Consider the following 15,188-nt stretch of genomic DNA (forward strand, 5'->3'; position numbering starts at 1 on the left):
TCAACCAGCTGTTAGTTATATAACTAATTATATTGCACTAAAACAAACTAAGTATTTTAAAGACTGCTCAAAAACATAAATTAGAAGTTCTAGTATTTTACTATGTATATTTAAAAACTCTCATCCTCTTACCGAATAAATGAACTTATCAATGATTATAGCATTACACATAGTCAATATACAAATAAGTCAATTCTACATATGCCATTTCATTTTCATCCAAATGCTGAATTTTTTTCGAAAACGCTGAATGTTTACAGCTTTTACGTTAAGCAAATGGTATTATACCAAAAGCTAGAGTAGAATGTTAGTCGGCTGCTAGACATTTTAAAATTTAAAATCCGTCAAGTGGTTGATTCAGAATTGTGAAATAAAAAACCCAGTCACGTTTTAAAATATATATGGGCTGGTATTTGTAAAAATAATCTACAGGATATATTTTCATGTACAATGGATCAATATATTAACTCTAGTTTCAGTGCTCTTCTTGCAAGCTAACTACTGAGTTACATCAAAACTCACTTTACCGGCTTGTACTGATTAAATATAAATGAGATTTCTCCGTGGCCCAATTCCCCTCAAGGATACACTTCAACTCCCATCAGTAATTCAGATTATTACTTCCAAAAACATTAAGTAGCATTTGACATGTACAACATTATTAAAGAAATTTACAACATTATTAAAGTTGTTGTCTTGTAAATCATTCTTATCATGAGAATGTAGCAAAACTAATTATCAATCAATCAATCAATCATTAAGATGGGGACGCCACTTAGGTGCGTATTTTAACCCAAATATGAGTGAAGGATGAGTGTAGAATGGTGTGAGATGATCTGAATACCGTCCGAGATTATATCATCTGACCTCATATGAAACCTGCTCACAGAAAAATATGTTAAGAAAAATGTTGTAGGGCCTAATTATATGCCAACCCTGTATCAATGAAGGACGGGTACCCTGCACCCTGCTATTATTTAATATATCTAATATAATATTTTTAGTTTAACCCATCTATATCTCAAGCAAAGCGTGATCTGTTTTGATTAATTTCAAATTGTGGTTTAGGCCTATAGATATATCAAATACTTGAAAACATGACACCTTCTTGTACATATTTATAAAAATGTCTATAGTAAGGAGGCCCACAGATGAGATCACTTTTCTACAAAATTCTTTATGTGAGGAAAAGTGTTTTTTGGATAGCTGATTATAAAAAAATAATAAATGTCAAAATTTTGCTCAGCCGAAAAATGGCAGTTATTGGAATAATACAGATTTTGGTGAGGTCTGGGACTAGGAAAAAAACATGCAATTTTTTCCATAAATTAACATTTCATACCAAGACAAACATAATAAACAAACTTAGTATTACCGCTACCAAGGCCTTGTCCCTTGGTACTTTCGTGTTATACAGTATATGATTTAAAAGTTAAAATTTGTGAACCAATACAAACAGTACAATACAATAACAATACATTTTTCCTAAAATTTTAAAAATTTAAATTTGAGAACGATAACACAGAGGATCATTGGTGTAACAATATCAAGTGACTTTCCCCCAATATACTCACATTCCCATGTTGTAGGAAAAACATTCACAAGTTTTATTGGATTGGCTTTTACAAAATTGAGAGAAAACACTGAAACAAAATTCCATTTATGTCACAAAAAATAAAATTTTAAATTAAGTATAAAATAATAGGAAAAATGTTTGGTAGTTAGACAAACAAACTAATATAGTGAAACGTTAGTTTTTTTTCACTTACAGGAATTATTTACTGGCAATTAATTGATTAAACAAATAGATCAATAATCATTTATGTAACTATAGCACTTGACATACACTACTGTATACAATTTTACAAATCCATCTCTAGTAATTTATTGTATCATACCTTTGAGTATCCAATAGTCAATGATCATACAGAAAAACCAGATGTAAACCCACTATGCCTGATTACCAAGACTGGAATATATTTGAGCGAAATTGGAATTATTTATTGGATCTAAAATATGTTTTTAATAGTTTAAAAAATTTATCAAAAGGTTGTTTAACATATACTAAACTATAATAAAGATAAAGTTTGAGTATCCCAACAGCTTGTCTAACAGAAATATTAAGTTGGTAGGTTTATAAGATAGAGCCATGTTTATTTTAAGTGAAAACTATTTTTAAAGCAATTTCTGCTGAGTGAGCTAAAGGTGAAGAAAGCTAAAGTTTTTTTTTATATTTTAAACAAATAATTGGGCAGCATAGCTTTTAAGCAATACTTTAAAAAGTATTAATTCAAAATTATTAGTTTTGTCTACCAAATCAAATTTAAAGGGGATTTACTTACAAGTTTTAATTGTATTTCATAACGCAAATGTATTTAATTAGAAGCATGTTTTACATTTTTTTTCAATTATTTAGATAAACTATGAAAACTTGGCTATATTAGAAAGTGAAGTGAGGACTCCCAGGATGAGCGTGAGCAGCGCCATGTTAACGCTGTGACATAGCACAGTAATTGCTTTACAGTTCCCAATCGTCCTCTACAGCTACAGCACTCGGTTCACCACAATTCTCCCAGTTCTGTATTTTTTTAGCAACAAACAAAAACACGTTTATTTTTTTATTAGGTACTAGCTGTGTACCCGTTCTACGCACGGGGATCTTATAATATTCAGTTGAAACCTTCTTATATAACGAACAGCAGTTGGTTTGCATATTTTAAGATATGCTGGCCAAACTATTATACATAGCTTCATTTTATGTTGTTTTTTGTTGTTCCGGATCGGTATGACAATCAATAAAAGGTTAAATTACCTCTGTGTCTGCCGGTCGATCCTATAACGGTAGGCTTACTTTTATTTTTACTATCTGATCTCGTTTGCATGGCTCAATCACGTCCTGGTTGAAGTTCGTTCGCTACGCTCACTCACCTGTATGTTGGAGCTCGTTCGCTGCGCTCACTTTCCTTCAGGTTAGCTCGTTCGCTACGCTCACTTGCCTTCAGGTTAGCTCGTTCGCTACGCTCACTCGCCTCCAGGTTGCAAATTAGCTGTTGTCATAAATGTAAAAGAAATAATAGTGCTAGTGCTGCACCCTGTTGGTAATCCTTGTAACTTTAATGCTATTGAACATCACAGAACAGAACCAACTTGTTTAATTGAAACAGCTGTTAAGATTCAATAATTTCATTTCTCATAAGGTTAACATGGGCTTCCAGAAATTCCACGTCAAAAATCGACAAAAACTTGATTTTCAAGGGTTTACTGTTAAATATCTAACTGTCTCATATTCGATGAAATACGTCTAAAACCATCTCATATATGTATAGTATTTGGAAAATAAGTTTCAGGCGGGACAGTGCTATAGTTATTGAGGAGTAGTTGTAATAAAGTGCGTATTTTAGCGTTACCAAGAGAATGACAGATAGACAGACAGACAGACAGACAGACAGACAGACAGAAATTGAGATAAGGTTTGATTCGGTTTCTCTGACCTATGAAATGTAAAAATAACCAAAAAGTTCATTATTCTAAGCAATGTACAGACAAAACTCTAATTTTATTTATATAGATTTTTCCAGTTCTTAGTAAACTGGTAAACAAAGTCAACGTTATCAGTAAATAGACACATAGTTTTTCCTATTAGATTGGCAAATTGCACATTCTACTACTGTACATTAAATTTATGAGTAAAAGATTTTCAAAACAATTTTACAGTAGAACTTTGATAAGAAGACCCTCGATAACAGGTCACCCTTGATAACAAGGGTCATTTTCCAATCCTCTTGAAATTTTTTTACCCCTAATCACATGTTATTGCAAACCTCGATAAGAAGTCAATCTTGATACTGTAACTGGAGGGAGTATGGTACTCCCATAGTCCGTTCATGCTGGTTTGGGAACTCTTCGAATAAATGTAGGTTTACATATTTACCAAATATCATCAAAATCGGATAATTTTTGCTTGAGTTCTGGTGCTAATGGACACACACATATTTATAGATATATGAATTTGAACAAATGGTGTTTTTGGCCTCTAGGGACCTCAAAACAAAAAAGTAAATCGGTCCCGGGTCCAGGTCTTACCATGAGTACTACGGAAATAGGTTATTCCCTATATGGAAAATTTGCTAAAATGAAAAAGAACTCCTTGATATACCACAAATAAGCACCCACATATAAAATTTAATAAAAAAAACTGACCAAGGGCTGAGGCTTGCCACGCATCTATAAACATTTTTTTATATATATAGACTATATCCCTTTATTTATATAGACCTACAGAAAAGACGTTGACAAACACAAACATAAGAAACATTTTTATCCAGCTTCAGCTGATTCACAGAGAAGATAAATCAATTTATGAAAGTGCAGTATGTGAAGCATAGATACTTTTGTAGTTTTAAAAGTGAATTTTAAATAAACAACGTACTATACAAAATTGCATGTCAAAACAACCTGAGCTGAAGAGAGCTTAAAGAGAGGCTGTTCATATTTAATCAGTACAAGGGTGCAAAGTAAGTTTTGATGTAGCCTGGGAATTGAGAGACTGGTTATACTTTTTTATCCAACCGCAACATAAATTACCTATTAATGCATTCAAAAATTCTTGTCATTTTCAGCTTTATAATAAAATAGCAGAACAAGTTCTAAAACATTCGCTATGCAATTTTTGTATTAGATTACCTCGCCACGGATATAGAATTAATTAGTATACTGTTTATTTTGTGGTTGAAGATTTTGTGATGATTACGCCTCAAGAACTGTTTCGCTAAATATATATTTCGGAAATTCGCTAAAAGTAAAGTTCTCACAGTTTTTTTTTTGCTGCTTGGTTCATATTAGCTGTTGTCATAAATGCAAAAAGAAATAATAGTGCTGCACCCTGTTGGTAAACCTTATAACCTTTTAATGCAATTTAACTCATAGAACCAACTTGTGAGGTGTGAGGTTGAAACTGCTGGAAAAATTATTTAATTCCTTTAAAAAATGAATACTTATAAGGATAACATGGGAAACTCTAGAGCAACTCCATTGGGGAGCCCGACCAAAGGATTTTTGAGATAAGAATATGTCTATGTGTTAATCGGGAATATGAGCTATCATAATACCAAATTTCAACCCAATCCGACCAGTAGTTAATGCATGATTGAACTTCAAACAAACACACATTTCACATTTATAATACTAGTATGATAAAATAATTACTGTGTGCAACAAGTATTTTTTATACATAACCCACTAAACTTGTTGCTTTGAAATCATATTTTAAATAATTTACAAAACCATTTGGACACAATTTAATTTGAAATTAATAAATCAAGTAATTTAACCACTATAATATTTTAAAATGACTAAAGGTAGTTAAATTCATGTTAATTTATAAACTACTTTCCAAGATTTTATGCAACTGGAAAGAGAACCCAGGATCTCTAGAAACTGATAAATCTTTCAATTTATATTTCAATGTGAAGTAGAATGAACACCTGTGAGTTGGTGGGCAGTAAGTTAACTGATGACCAAGGGTTCGGGCATGTAAAGCAGCTACATGCTAATGTAATGCATAGATATGAACCTGGCTACATGTTAGTATCTATCTTGTCAGTCGGGTGGGTTTTAACTTGTTTAATTAAAGTTTTGCTTTACAAAAAAGTTTATTTGCTTCCCCTAAATGGTACCTCCCAAAGTTGTCATGGGTTTTAGACCTTATAAACCTGAAAAGTATAATTACGTGTTTAATTCTGATCCAATAAGCTAGGTGACAACAAGAAAGATCACATGTATATAGTAGTGAATGTAAAGTAGGTGCCAGTATTGAAATATAAAAAATATATTTATATAGTGAAATATAAAAAAATATAAACAGTAGTCTAATAAGAAAGCAAGGAAGCTTTTGTACAACATTCACCTTGTAGAGCTTTACCCAAAAAGCAATAAGGCACGAGTTTTTTTTAAATATTTATATTCTTTTATTAAAATATTTGTTTAAAATATTTTTTTTGAGCCATTGTGAGAAATGATGTAATTGCTAAAATAATTATGCTACGTAAAAGCCGTTTCGTATTTAATGTTGTTTAGTTTTGCATTGTTATGGTGTATACCAAAACTTTTCTTAAATCAAATAACAAATGTTACCAAAATAAATTAAATAAAAGGTTAATTGGGTTTTAAATAGTGAATTATGTTATTTATGTTTACACAAAGTGTTTGGAGATGATCAAATTTGGATTTAATGGATCTTCAAATTGTTTAGCAAAACCAATACTGTAAAAAACAACATCGATGATTTCCAAAGTGCATAGTTCAGTTTCCGAAGATACAGTAGATTTAAATTACAATTTAAATAAAGTTAAAATTGTATATATAAAATTAATTTAGGAATTTTTAGTAGCATGATTTTTTTAGCAATAGCACTTAACAGCAGAGACATGTGAATCTAAACAAGTCAAAAATAAAATTAATAACTTTAATATAATTCTATTAAGCAAGTACAAGCACATAACAAATTTAACACATTCTATAATTAGAACTACAAGAAAGTGTAGTAAATAATAGCATACACTGTACCGCTATTTAGAGTACCACAGCACTAACTATAACTTTAATTATATGTCAAGTATTACATACCTCCAATATTGTTATTGTTGCATAATTTCAGTAGATTAAGTTATTACAATTGACATATAAATAATCCTCCCAAAATACCATTTCAGTAGGAACTGTAGTGATCCAAATCCCTGTTTATGAGTGTGCTTTGCTGTAGTCACATTATATGTGAAATACGATTAAATATGTTTACATTAGTTGCATTAGTCCTCGTATAAACATTATGACACTACAGTATAATGCTGGATTTTACCTTTAAATTGCCGACTTTGTCAAAGTGTAGTATGATTGAGGCAACAAAGCTACTTTAGCTACTAAACATGTGGGTTAGTAACCAATAAAATTGTACTTCTGGTTATGACTGTTTTGGATCAACCGATCCGAAATATATAAAAGTTGGATAAAACGATCGGCTATTTAACTGTTGAATCAAACGATCGGCTATTTAACTGTTGAATCAAACGATCGGCTATTTAACTGTTGAATCAAACGATCGGCTATTTAACTGTTGAATCAAACGATCGGCTATTTAACTGTTGAATCAAACGATCGGCTATTTAACTGTTGAATCAAACGATCGGCTATTTAACTGTTGAATCAAACGATCGGCTATTTAATTGTTGAATCAAACGATCGGCTATTTAACTGTTGAATCAAACGATCGGCTATTTAACTGTTGAATCAAACGATCGGCTATTTAATTGTTGAATCAAACGATCGGCTATTTAACTGTTGAATCAAACGATCGGCTATTTAATTGTTGAATCAATCGATCGGCAATATAAACGTTGGATCAATCGATTTTTGATCATATAAAATACTCCCCTCAGTTTAATGTTTTAATGTTAGGACCTCATTGTTTATGTTATGTGAGTTTTAAAGCGGGGTAAATAGGATTGTATGTTTAAGTTGTTGCAATGATTCTATGGCAAATTTGACGTTCTTTTCGTTGGTGTAAAGTATAATGCTGTAACTGTTTTGGTTTGGCTTCTATGATAGTTTTAGTGATGCTACTACAGGTAATTTAAAAATACACAAAATCGGTCACTAAAGCTTAACGGGTGGGGTTAGACAATTCTTTCTGGCATTTTTTGTTCCTTTTAAATGTTCCTTTTAGTGAGTAGAATAGTTGGTAAAAATTAACGCACTTAGTAGAAACTCACCCTGTATTACAAAACTCATATAAAAACCAAGAGGCAAGATTATACCAAAGGTAAGCTTACCAGTTTATGTTTTTATGTTGTTTTTGTGTATGTTTTCACGCCAGTGGCATTTTTTACGTTTTACAAGGGAACGGTCCAAACCCTGGTCCTGACTACCTAACGTCGGCCTTTTTGTTAGATTAATTCATGGCATAATGAAAAAATGTTATCTGGGTCTGAAAATAATCTCGCTTGCGAACCAATGACCTTCAGATTAGAGAACTATAACCACTGTAACTGTTGTTTAGGTTGTGGCCCGAGGTAACATTTAAAAAAATACATTTTACGTTTTAACAATAGGAAACTTTTCAACAAACTCAACCACACCATTCTTTAGATCTTTGTCAGACCATAAAGCAAAGCCAATGATTTTTTCAACGTGTTGAATTCACTATAGGAACAACCTGGCGAATCGATGAACCGTTTTGTACCGCTCAAATCGATTAGCTTTATTACCCGAAGGACTCATACCTGTACATTTAGAGCAGATTTAGATTTGCAGAATACATTTTTAATATAAAATAACAGATTGTTTCACTATTATGATTCCCAGTGAAACTGTTTTGATTCTAATCACAATCCACGTACTTATTAGCTGTTTAGTTCCCAGCTTAACCTAAGTGATGTTTCACATTATCTTCAATCAGCCAATAATTGGATTATCCTGTGGCTGCATGATTGGTAACCCGTTCGTTCATGGCTATTGGATTACCAACTGACCAATCACCATTACGGCGCCAATAAATAGACAACCTGATATTGCGTTAGTAGTGGTTAGTGTCGACTTTACCTACATGTTTAGACTGAATAAGTGACTAGAAGCTAAACATACGTTTGTTGGATGAATGATTGGTCGTTGATGAATAATAAAAAAAAAAACTAAACCTACACAAATATAGGGATATGATCAATAGTTTGAAATATAAATTAATATATTTTAGCGAATTTCCCATATAGGGAATAAGCTATTACCGTAGGTCTCATGGTAAGACCTGGACCCGGGACCGATTTAGTTTTTTGTTTTGAGGTCCCCAGAGGCCAAAAACACCATCCGTTCAAATTCATATATGTATATATATATATATATTTATATATGTGTCCGTTAGCGCGATAACTCGAGCAAAAATGATCCGATTTTGATGAAATTTGGTATAAACGTGTAAACCTACATTTATTCGAACGAGTTCGCGAACCAGCATGATCGGACTATGGGAACAGGGGTTTATGGGGGGTTTTATGGGGTAAAAATGGGTTTTTCTAATTTTTCACCCTGAAAACATAAAATTTTGCAATTTCTTTCTAAACCATTTTGTAGAGCTCCAAAAAACAAATAATTTAGTATATTGAAGCATTGTTGCATGCCTAACGGTTACGGAAAAATCACAAAACAGTGTAAATTTAAAATTACCATGTTATTCTTATGGAGAATAAATACAGTGTTGTAGCTTGCTTGTCTATGGACATATCTTAATAAAATTTTGAAATTTTGTTTACTTCATACTAAGCTATTAATATTTCAATAAAAACCCCCTATTTTCTTCCCTATAGCAGTAAACCTAAGTACCGGTACTCATTAATATTAATGATATATTTAAATAGGAAATAAATCTGACAATTTTAAGGGAATAATTTAGTGGAATTCCAGATGTGTAGATGGAAATTCGCTTAGTCTGCAGGTTTGCTGCGGCGGGGGTATTTTATTTTGTCCACTGTTGTGTTTTATTTTGTTGCGTATTTTTTGTTGTTTTGCTTTTCTGTGAGGGATTGGTCCAAACGTTACTCTTGTTACTTTCCAACCAGTGACTGCTACGACTATCCGCAGTACTATCCTGATAATTAGACCAATTCGTTAATACCAAGGCAAAAATGTGGTTCGGATTCCACTATAAACTGTAGGTCCCTTAGTTGCCATTAGCAACTGTAGTGTGGGCTATTAATTAACATCTGTGTCTAAAGAATATAATATATCGGCCTTAGTCACTGACACGACTACAAGATTGCGCCACTCATCCTACACTCATCTCCATTCATACTTGGCTTAAAATACCTACTTTGTATGGTCACCATTTCATTGAAAAGTATCTATATTTATAAAAGAGGATGTTTGTATGTTTGAACGTTATGAGCTCGGACACCGTTGGACCGACTGCCATGAAACTTGGTACATACGTGTAGAATATCATGGAATAGGTTTATACACCATCAATTTCGTGATCCGTCCAATCGGCGCCACCCCAGTGGCTCTGGAGTTTCCCAATGTTAACCTTATGAGTACTTATATTCAAATGGAATTAAAGAATCTGAACAGCTGGTTCAACTAAACAAATTGATTCTGTGATGTTCAATAACATAAAACAGTGAATAGGTTTACCAACAGGGTGCAGCACTATTATTTTTTTTAATTCATGACACCAGCTAATTTGCAACCAAGGGGTGAGTTAGCGTAGCGAACGAACTTCAACCTGGAGGCGAGTTTGCGTAGCGAACGAGCTAAACCTGAAGGCAAGTGAGCACAGCGAACGAGCTCCAACCTTAGGCGAGGAAGCGTAGCAAACGAACTTCAACCAGGACGTGATAGAGCGATGCGAACGAGCTCATCTTGAAAATGAACGAGCATTTGACATAAAACCACATTAGGACAGGACGACGTCTGTCGGGTCAGCTAGTAAAGTATAAAAAGTATAAAAGTTGCCATTTGCTGTAGGGGCTATTAACAGCTGAAACTAAGGAATATGTCGGTCTTAGTCACTAACAAGACTCTTCTCCATTCATATTTGGCTTAAAATACCTACTTTGTAAGGTCGCCATTTCAATGAAAAGTATTAAGTATGTTGTCAGATATCATAATTTATTAATAGCCAATGACATGATTTAAGTGTCAAACATGTACATGTTACATGTTACATGTATTTAATGTTGATGGCAATAAATAGATTTTATTTTATTTAATTTAAATCTCTTGAAAAAATCGATCTCACTTAAAATCACCTACAACACTGATCACGAGCAGTGACCACTTAGTTTTGATTTTGATTTTTTTGCCATATGATAGTGAAATTATTTTGAAATAAACTGTTGTTTATAAAAAAATAGTTTATAAACATATTTGTGTTATTGTTTATTTTATTTCACCCCTAAAAATGATTGTAAACATCACGTTAAACATTGACGGATCGTGGTTAGCGTTGGTGGTACCTAGGTCAGCAGGTTTTGCTCCCAGAAGGCCATGATGCGGTAGATACGTCCCTAATATGCGTGTTTTACCAACAACTCATAAAGTAATCACGACTTTAAAATAAAACTTTGATTTCATTTTGGATTATAATATTGACTTTAAATACTGTAAGTATCTACAACAGTTATCACAATATTGTAAATTCTTGTGGCATCTATATATCCAGATAGTTTGATTGCACTGATGTTGACTAGATGGTTTTATTGTATTTTAAGGTAAGAATTACCCTTAAACATTAAATATTATAAAAAACCGTACTCAGGTAATTTTATACCTTTTATAGTTTGTTCTGTGATCCAGAGACAAAAACAACTCAAAATATGAAATTAAATATTACTCCCTTGGTTCACTCTACTAGTCATCTGTGATACACGAAATTGCTGGTTGCAATGTTTTATTTGTGTATAGAGTTCGTGAAAAAGAAGAGAAAAATACCGACAAAATCATATCTTACAGAAGTTGTCTTATCAAACATTTTTAAGCCACAAAGGAAACATCCAGATTTATGTTTCCACAACACATATAAATTTCTCTACAACCCATCTTACATGTTTAGACTCACCATAGCTAGTTTTTATTTTACATGTACATCCAGAGTACATCTATTGATTGCTGGAGAAATTCTAGTGTACATATTGTGTACTAGTAACCACTTTTATGTCACAAATCAACTTTAGACTCAAGTAGTGGCAAAGCTTAATCGACCTGGATAGAAACTATAATTGGATAACTTTCGGCAAAGAAAGCAAGTCCGTAGTGGATAGCTTAAACTCTAGCGCAATATGTACTTGACAACATTACAGTTTTGACTAGTTAAACATTTTTTAATTTAAAATTAAAAAATTAATAAACGGATATATTTAAATAACATTTTGGTATCCCATACAATTTTTTTACTTCCTAGTTTCAAATAATAAATATGTTTTAACACATACAATTGGATAACAATTCTTTGCATTTTCCTTGTATGTAGTATTCATTGCAACTTTCAAGTTTTAACTCAAATTTATATTTTATTATTAATGATTAAATAGTATAACAAATTCCAATTTTCTATGCTCTCCATGTTGAAGTTGAATAATTGTTTTATGAAGATATTAAAATTATCGATGCAGCCTTTTGATTCAAACAAGGAAATTGTTTAGTTTGTAATAAAGTATAACACTTTATTAAAGATCGCACGACATAAATTGAATTTTCATCAAATTGTGTGGAAGCGTCAGTTTATTATGATGGAAGGTATTTATTTACCTGACAAGGGCTGACGTTGGACAGGTCAGGTGATATATCCAACCATCATTACTTGCCTAGTGTAGCGTTACTAGGTGTATTTACACATCCTTATTTGAATTCAATTGCATCAATTAATTTCTAAGTTAACACATGTATAAAAAACTTAATGGGATATGGAAAATAATAACCGAACTATTAACTATATAACATTGTGATGAGAAGTCTTTGGAAAGTAATAACCTACTAAACCTAGTAGTATAATAAGAGAGTATTTACTGATACTTTTTTTAGTCGCTGGTGATGCTGGTTAAATAGAATACATTTAAAAACCAAAGCCAACAGTCCACTTCTGCATTGCAGAATTAAAACTGATTTTATTACAATACAGTAATCATATTGTATTGATCTGCCATAAAGTTGCAACACATACTAAGAAATTGGTGCCTATCAATTAACTAAAATGGTTAAAATGAAATCGTATTCACAGACTCATAAAGAGAAATTATTTTAACAACTTAGCTAAATCATATGACTACTTTAGATATACAATTGTAATATGATTACATTGCAGTATGATAACACAAGATGAGTATGATCTTGCGTTTCCATCAGCTTGCTCAAACTCCTCTTGGCTTTGCTCATTCAGTTGGAAATGATGTGTTTAGTATTGAGATTACAATGTTATATCTTCATGATCACAAGCTTAACCAGGATTATGCTGATTTGGGTTAATGCGTGAGTTTGATTGGCCATTCTACTGTAATCAAGTCATACAGACCAAGTATTGCAATAAACTTAGATATATTTTATACTGAAACCTTATACAGGGTGAATAAAAAGTCAAGACCCCCCCCATCTAATATTTTTCCAAGTAAATATACAGAGATATCCTTTTGGGGGTCGTGCAATCTTAGCAGGAAGTTTCATTTTATGATTTTGAAATTTTTGAGTGTCCCCCAAAAGGGGGGATTTGGGAGGTAACTCAAATATTTTAAACGTAAACCCCCTTCAAGTGACACCTCATTTTAAAGTGTTTACAAAAACTTAAAGAATGGTGAAAACTAGAGGTCGCTATCTCTTCTCTGTCAAAAATGGTAGCCCGTCAAATGTTGTGGAAAATCAGTGGTTAATATTGGTTCGTAATGGTAATATTGGCTACCATTTTGGATAGAAAAGAGATATCGAACTCTGGTTTTCACCATTCTGTAAGTTTTTGTAAACACTTCAAGATGAGGTGTTACTTGTTGGGGTTTTACATTGAAAAGATTTTAGTTGCCCCCCAAGGGGATCTTTTGGGGGGACACTCTAAAAATTGAAACGTAAATCCCCATTTAGTGACACCTCATTTTGAAGTGTTTACAAAAACTTAAAGAATGGTGAAAACTAGAGTTCGCTATCTCTTCTCTATCCAAAATGGTAGCCAATATTACAATTACGAACCAATTTTACCATTTATTTTCCACAACTTTTGACGGGCTACCATTTTTGACAGAGAAGAGATAGCGACCTCTAGTTTTCACCATTCTTTAAGTTTTTGTAAACACTTTAAAATGAGGTGTCACTTGAAGGGGGTTTACGTTTAAAATATTTGAGTTACCCCCCAAATCCCCCCTTTTGGGGGGACACTCAAAAATTTCAAAATCATAAAATGAAACTTACTGCTAAGATTGCACGACCCCCAAAAGGATATCTCTGTATATTAACTTGGAAAAATATTAGATGGGGGGGTCTTGACTTTTTATTCACCCTGTATAATGATAGATATAAGTGACGTGACTGGACTAGGAGTTATTGACTTTATAGGTTTGAGGAATTTCATACTTCACTGTGCTGACGTTCTTCAAAACGTCGAGCAGCGATTGGTCGACACTCCTGCTCAAAATGATCATCCTGTTAGTTCTTCATCATATTGCTCGGCCGTAAGACCTTAAACTATTTCACTGTTTTCATTCATCGATTCGTGACTTGGGCCGAGGTTCTGAGACATTTGGTGAGATGTGTGAGCTAATTGGATCTGGTTCGGTTGGAGAGGAAGTGGTAAATTTTGTTTCTTGATCATTTATTGTAGCTTCTCCCCCTTGCAGATTCTGTAACTATTTTCACTTCGGAGACCTTCTGCGATTAATTTGAAATATCGAAAATTAACCTTGAAACATTTAACACTAATATTAAAATGATAGTCCAATCCAAACTAACCAATACAGTTATTTTTGTTTACACGTCAAATCAAGTTATGGCAATAAACATGATCTGTAATAGTTGTTTTTGTTAACTGCCGATACCAAAATATGTTGCCGAAAAAATGGGAACTTTCATGGGCTGTATGAGATTTTTCCCAGCCTTGAGACCAACTCCAATCAATTTCTCGTGTCCAACTACCCCAACAACAAAAACCCCAACTATTCAACAAAACAATCAAAAAATCCTAGGGCAAAAATAAAAGTACACATGCTGGTTTTGTTAAACATGAAAACTGTGAACACAAAAAGTAAAAAATAAATTTGCCTAAACGTAGTCGGTAGTTATCATTTTACACACAATGGAAACATTACATTAGTTTAACACCTAGATCCAATGATCAAGAAACATGAAAGCGAGTACAGTACATTGAAGCGATTCAAAACATAGCTACAGTAAAATTATTATGATTCATCCGAATTTATTTTTCACTCTAAAGTATAATACCGTTTAATTTACCGTTAAACCAAATACAGTCTATAACATGTAAACATACGTCATTATGTTCTGTAACTAGTAAAAGCTACGAAAAACAATCAATCAAATAACTTCAACGGCTGTTACTTGTTACAGATCACCTGATGGAATAAAATATATCGTGAGCCTACAGAGACCAGCTTAAGAGTTTTGAATAATGACATCCCTTGGGGAAGGATACAATAACAATATCACTTTAA

Source organism: Macrosteles quadrilineatus, unplaced genomic scaffold (genome assembly GCF_028750875.1).
Source record: "Macrosteles quadrilineatus isolate MER2022 unplaced genomic scaffold, UCM_ALF_1.0 Scaffold_2__2_contigs__length_208266976, whole genome shotgun sequence".
In the NCBI taxonomy this organism is placed as follows: Eukaryota; Metazoa; Arthropoda; class Insecta; order Hemiptera; family Cicadellidae; genus Macrosteles; species Macrosteles quadrilineatus.